The sequence below is a fragment of the Trichechus manatus genome, unplaced genomic scaffold (assembly GCF_000243295.1).
Source record: "Trichechus manatus latirostris isolate Lorelei unplaced genomic scaffold, TriManLat1.0 scaffold00113, whole genome shotgun sequence".
In the NCBI taxonomy this organism is placed as follows: Eukaryota; Metazoa; Chordata; class Mammalia; order Sirenia; family Trichechidae; genus Trichechus; species Trichechus manatus.
Window position 1 is genome coordinate 1,339,795 of NW_004444049.1, and position 5,639 is coordinate 1,345,433.

Here is a 5,639-nt window from a genome sequence, read left to right on the forward strand (position 1 = left end):
GACGGGGGCGGGGCCGCATCCGGCTGCCGGAGCCCGAGGCCCCGCCCCTGCGCCGCGGCTCCGCCCCGCGCCCTGATGATCCGCCCCTCGCTCCGAGCGCTACGCCCCCTCCACGCCGAACCCCACGGCTGCGCGCCCAGGTGTGGGTCTCTTAGGGAGCCCGGACCCAAAGTCAGGACTGTGATGCGAACACCAGGCTTGCGGGTCTAGATGTCCCCTTCGCCCACTGGCAGGGGTAGGGCCTCCCGCTGGTGAAGGCGCAGAGCTCCGGGGTGCAAGCCTGCAAACCAGGCCTAAAAGTAAAATGTTCATTCATTGAGAGTAAATTTACTGAGCGCTCACCGTGTGCGGACCAGAATGCGCTGAGATGCAGACAATTCGAAATGGTCCTCCAGGATCCATATCACTGTTCAGGGTCAGGGAGGGAAAATGAGCCGCAGTAGGGGACAATGCCATGCCCCTTGATGCCTGAAGACTCCAAGGAGAGGGCTGGGATGGCCAGTCAGCTGAAGAAAACAAACCGCGTCATCATCCGTCCATCCATGTACCCATCCTCCATCCAGAAATCCATCATCCATGTACCCATCCTCCATCCAGAAATGCATCCATCCGTCCATCCTCCATCCAGAAATCCATCATCCATCTACCCATCCTCCATCCAGAAATCCATCCATCCATCTATCCATCCTCCATCCAGAAATCCATCCATTATCCATCTACCCATCCATCTATCCAGAAATCCATCCACCCATCATCCACTCATTCCTGCACGCATCCATCCATCCACCCAACCACTATCCAGCTACCATCCATTCCCTCCACCTATCTATCCATCATCTGTTCATCGGTCCATCCATCACCCATCCATCATCCATGCATAATCTATCCATTCATCACTCATTATCTATCATCCACCTTCCATCCTTAATCTATCCATTCATTCTACCATCCATCCATCCATCTGTATTCACTCATTCTTCGATCTATCCATCATGCATTATCCTCCTTCCATCCATCTATCCTCCTCCATCCTTCATCTCTCCCTCCATCGTTCCTTCCTACATTAGATAAGTATCACAGATAGAAGAGTGAGCAGAACAGACATGGACCTTGCTCTCAGGGACATTCCAGCCTAGAGAGAGAGTCCAGCATTAATCACAGTAATTAGGAAATGAGATAAGTGTTAGGAGGAAGTAAAAGGTGTCATGAAATAATATTGGAGAGGTGGGGCACTGGGCCCATCTGAGAGATCAGAGTAAGTTTCTCTGGGCAATTAACATTTGAGCCAAGATCCAAAGGCTGAGTAGGAGTAAATAAGGAAAGGAGAAAATAATAATCCTGGCAGAGAGACTAGCATATGCAAAAGCCCTGAGGAAAGAAAGGTCTTGCTGCAGAGGAACTGAGAGCTAAGACTGGGGGAAGCGTGGTAATACAGTAGGTCATTGGGATGAGATGGGATCAGGTCACCCAGGGGCTGGCAGGACACAGCAAGGAGTTTTGTTTTTATTCTAAAAGAAATGGGAAGTCCTTGGAGGAAGTCAAGAAGGGGAGACACATCACAAAGTTTGAGCTGTAATAAGATCCCTCTAGCTGTGATGTGGATGGCAAGAGGGCCAGGTAGGAGCCTAGTGCAGCCCATTCGGGAAACTGGTGGTGACAGGTAAAACAGAAAGAAGTGGGTCGATAAAAGAGACACTTGTTGTCAGGTGCCATCGAGTTGTTTCAGACTCATAATGACCCTATGTAAAATAGAATGAAACACTGCCTAGTCCTGCGCCATCCTCACGATTGTTGTTATGCTTGAGCCCACTGTTGCCGCCACTGTATCAATCCATCTCATTGAGGGTCTTCCTCTTTTTCACTCACCCTCTACTTTACCAAGCATGATGTCCTTCTTCACCTTCTTCAGGGACTGCTCCCTCCTGATAACCTGTCCAAAGTATATGAGACGTAGTCTCGCCATGCTCACTTCTAAGGAGCATTCTGGCTGTACTTCTTCCAAGATAGATTTGTTCGTCCTTTTGGCAGTCCATGGTATATTCAATATTCTTCACCAACATCATAATTCAAAGGCATCAATTCTTCTTTGGTGTTCCTTACTCATTGTTCAGCTTTTACATGCATATGAGGTGATTAAAAATACGATGGCTTGGGTCAGGCACACCTTATTCATCAAAGTGACATCTTTGCTTTCCAATACTTTAAAGAGGTCTTTTGCAGCACATTTACCCAATTCAATACGTTGTTTGATTTCTTGAATGCTACTTCCACTGGCGTTGATTGTGAATCAAAGTAAAATGAAATCCTTGACAACGTCAATATTTTCTTTGTTTATCATGTTGCTTACTGGTCCAGTTATGAGGATTTTTTTTCTTTATATTGAGGTGCAATCCATCCTGAAGGCTGTGATCTTTGATATTCACAGTAAGTGCTCCAAGTCCTCTTTGCTTTCAGCAAGCCAAGGTTGTGTCATACGCCGCGTAACGCAGGTTGTTAATGAGTCTTTCTCCAATCCTGATGCCGCATTCCTCCTTATAGTTCAGCTTCTTAGATTACTTGCTCAGCATACAGACTGAATAAGTATGGTGAAAGGATACAACCCTGACCTACACCTTTCCTGATATTAAATCATGCCGCATCCCCTTGTTCCATTTGAACAACTGACTCCTGGTCTATGTACAGGTTTCTCATGAGCACAATTAAGTGTTCTGGAATTCCCATTCTTTGCAATGTTATCCATAATCTGTTATGATTCACTCAAATGCTTTTACATAATCAATAAACCATAGGTAAACATCTTTCTGGTATTCTCTACTTTTGGCCAAGATTCATCAACATTCAGAAAGCTAAATTGTCAGGCTGAAGAATGGATTGGAGGTGGGAGATGGGAAAGAACATATTAGGCATAAGAGGATATTTGTAGTACTGTGGTGTCTTGCCTGTTCAGGGATGCTAGAAGCTATGCCACCAGTATTTCAAACACCAGCACGGTCACCCATGGTGGAAAGGTTTCAGTGTAGCTTCCAGAATAAGACAGAGTAAGGAGGACTTGATAAGAAAAAATTGGCCAGAGAAAATCTTATAAACAGCAGCAGAATGCGGTCTGATACAGTGCCAGAAAATGAGCCTCTCAGGTTGGAAGGTACTCAAGATATGAATGGGAAAGAGCTGTCTCCTCAAAGTAGAGTTGACCTTAATGATGTGGATAGAGTCAAGCTTTTGGGACCTTTATTTGCTGATGTGGCATGACTCAAACTGAGAAAAAAAACAGCTGCAAACATCCTTAATAATCAGACTATGGAACGCACAAATTATAAATCAGGAAAACTGGGAGTCATCAGAAATGAAATGGAACTCATAAAGATTGATATCCTAGGAGGCGGGACCAAGATGGCGGAATAGTCAGATGCTTCCTGTGGGCCCTCTTACCACAAAGACCCAAAAAAACAAGTGAATTGATTATATATGACAATCTAGGAGCCCTGAACATCAAAGAAAAAGTTGAGGAGTCCGACTGAGAGGCAGGGGAAAGGAGAGACAGTTCATAAGCAGTGAGGATTTGCCAGACCTGACCTGGCCAGCACCCTGCAGGCTGGATCGGCCGGCGCACGCAGGCTGAGGCAAGCAGTAGCGCTCAGGATGCGTTTTCCATGCCAGGAGAAACCAAGTGGTGGAAAGTCTGCACAAGCCTCCAGAACCAGGGAGAAGTGGCGCTGGATCTACCAAAGTTAAGTGCAAGCGTCTAACCTACCGCACGGGATAAAAATAACCCTTCCCCCACTGAGAACTACCTCTCTCCTCTTCACCCACCCCGTCCCCACTCTGCTCCAGTCCCTGTCCAGCTTCAGTGATTGCCATTCCCCCTAGGCCAGAAGTGGGACCTGTTGTGCACACTGAGCGATTCTCCTGGCTTTGGATAGAGAACAAATTAACAAACAGGAAAAAAAATAATCCGCCAGCTCCCCTAAGCCGGGACCTCAGGGCACAGCTCCTTTGCCTAGGCACAGGCATAAGTGGTTCACAGACTCTGAATGCCTTTCACCCCTTCCTAGACCTGTGTGGGCCCATTTCAACAGCATAGGTCCTCATTAGCATAGTACAACAGGGTATATACCCGAAGCCTATTTTGAACTGTAACAGCTAAGGTGGAGTGGCAGATTTGTGACATTTGATACCACCCTGCCCATTAAGGAGTGTCCTCACATACTCACATCAGGGGCCTGAGGACTGGTGGCTCCACCAACTCCACCTAGCTACCCACAACAGGGGTCTGAGAGTAAGTGGTGCCCCTCAGTCCTTACAGCCAACAACACTGGGTGCTCAAAGTCCAGCTGCAAAACCCATCCACCTACGCACTCTAGGGACCAAGGACATGCCTTCCATCCAGGCACTCAGAGACAGCCGTCAGCCCCCTACCTGCAGCCAGATACCAGTGCCTGCTCCAATCACCCCTGTGCAGCCTTGCCCATCTAGGACTGTAGGTGAGAGCCTGCACCACACTCTCAGAGACTGATGACCTGGACACCTGAGCTGAATTGACACAAGAAAAGTAAAATGGAATTCTGGACTCACGTACCTAGTAGCAGCTCTAACCACCTGGTGACAGGACATGACAGCTCCAAAGATGCCAATAATCAAAGTATCTTACATGACCAGCCTATCTGGGCATATTAAAACAAAACAAGAAGCTAAGGCACACTAAGAAAACATAAATAAACAAATATACTAACTTATTGATGGCTTGGAGACAATGGTCAATACCAGATCACATAAACAGGCAGACCAAGATGGCTTCAGCAAGCGACAAAAACAAAGAACCAGGAGACCTCCCAGAGGAAGAGAAGGTCTTGGAATTACTGAAGGTAGAATTCAAAACATTCAGATACAGAGCTCTTCAAGAGATCAGGAATAAGATCAGGTAAAACGTAGACCATGCCAAGGAACACACAAAGCAACAGAGGAACTTAAGCAGGTTATACAAGAGCAAAATGACAAATTTAACAGGCTGCAAGAATCCATAGAGAGACAGCAAATAGAAATCCAAAGGATTAACAATAAAATTTCAGAATGAGACAACTCAACAGAAAGTTATTGGAGCAGAATTGATGCAATGGAAGTCAGAATAACTGCGATTGAAGATAAAGCACTTGACACCAATTTACTTGATGAAAAACCAGATAAAAGAATTTTTTAAAAAATGAAGAAATCCTAACAATTATGTGGGACTCTATCAAGAGGAATAACATACCAGTGACAGGAGTACAAGAACGGGGGGAGTAACAAAATACAGAGAGAACTGTTGAAGATTTGTTGGCAGAAAACTACACTGATATCGTGAAAGAGACAAGAAGATACCTATACAAGAAGCTCATCAAACCCCACACAGAGTAGATCCCAAAAGGAAGTCACCAAGACACATTATAATCAAACTTGGCAAAACCAAAGATAAAGACAGAATTTTAAGAGCAGCTAGGGATCAAAGAACCTCCATGTGTCTGTCAGATTGTTGTTCTGTGGGGGCTTACGTCTAGCTGTGATGCTGGAATGTATGCCACCAGTACTCAGATACCACCAAGGTCACCCATAGCGGACAGATTTCAGCTGAGCTTCCAGACTAACACAGACTAGGAAGAAGGACC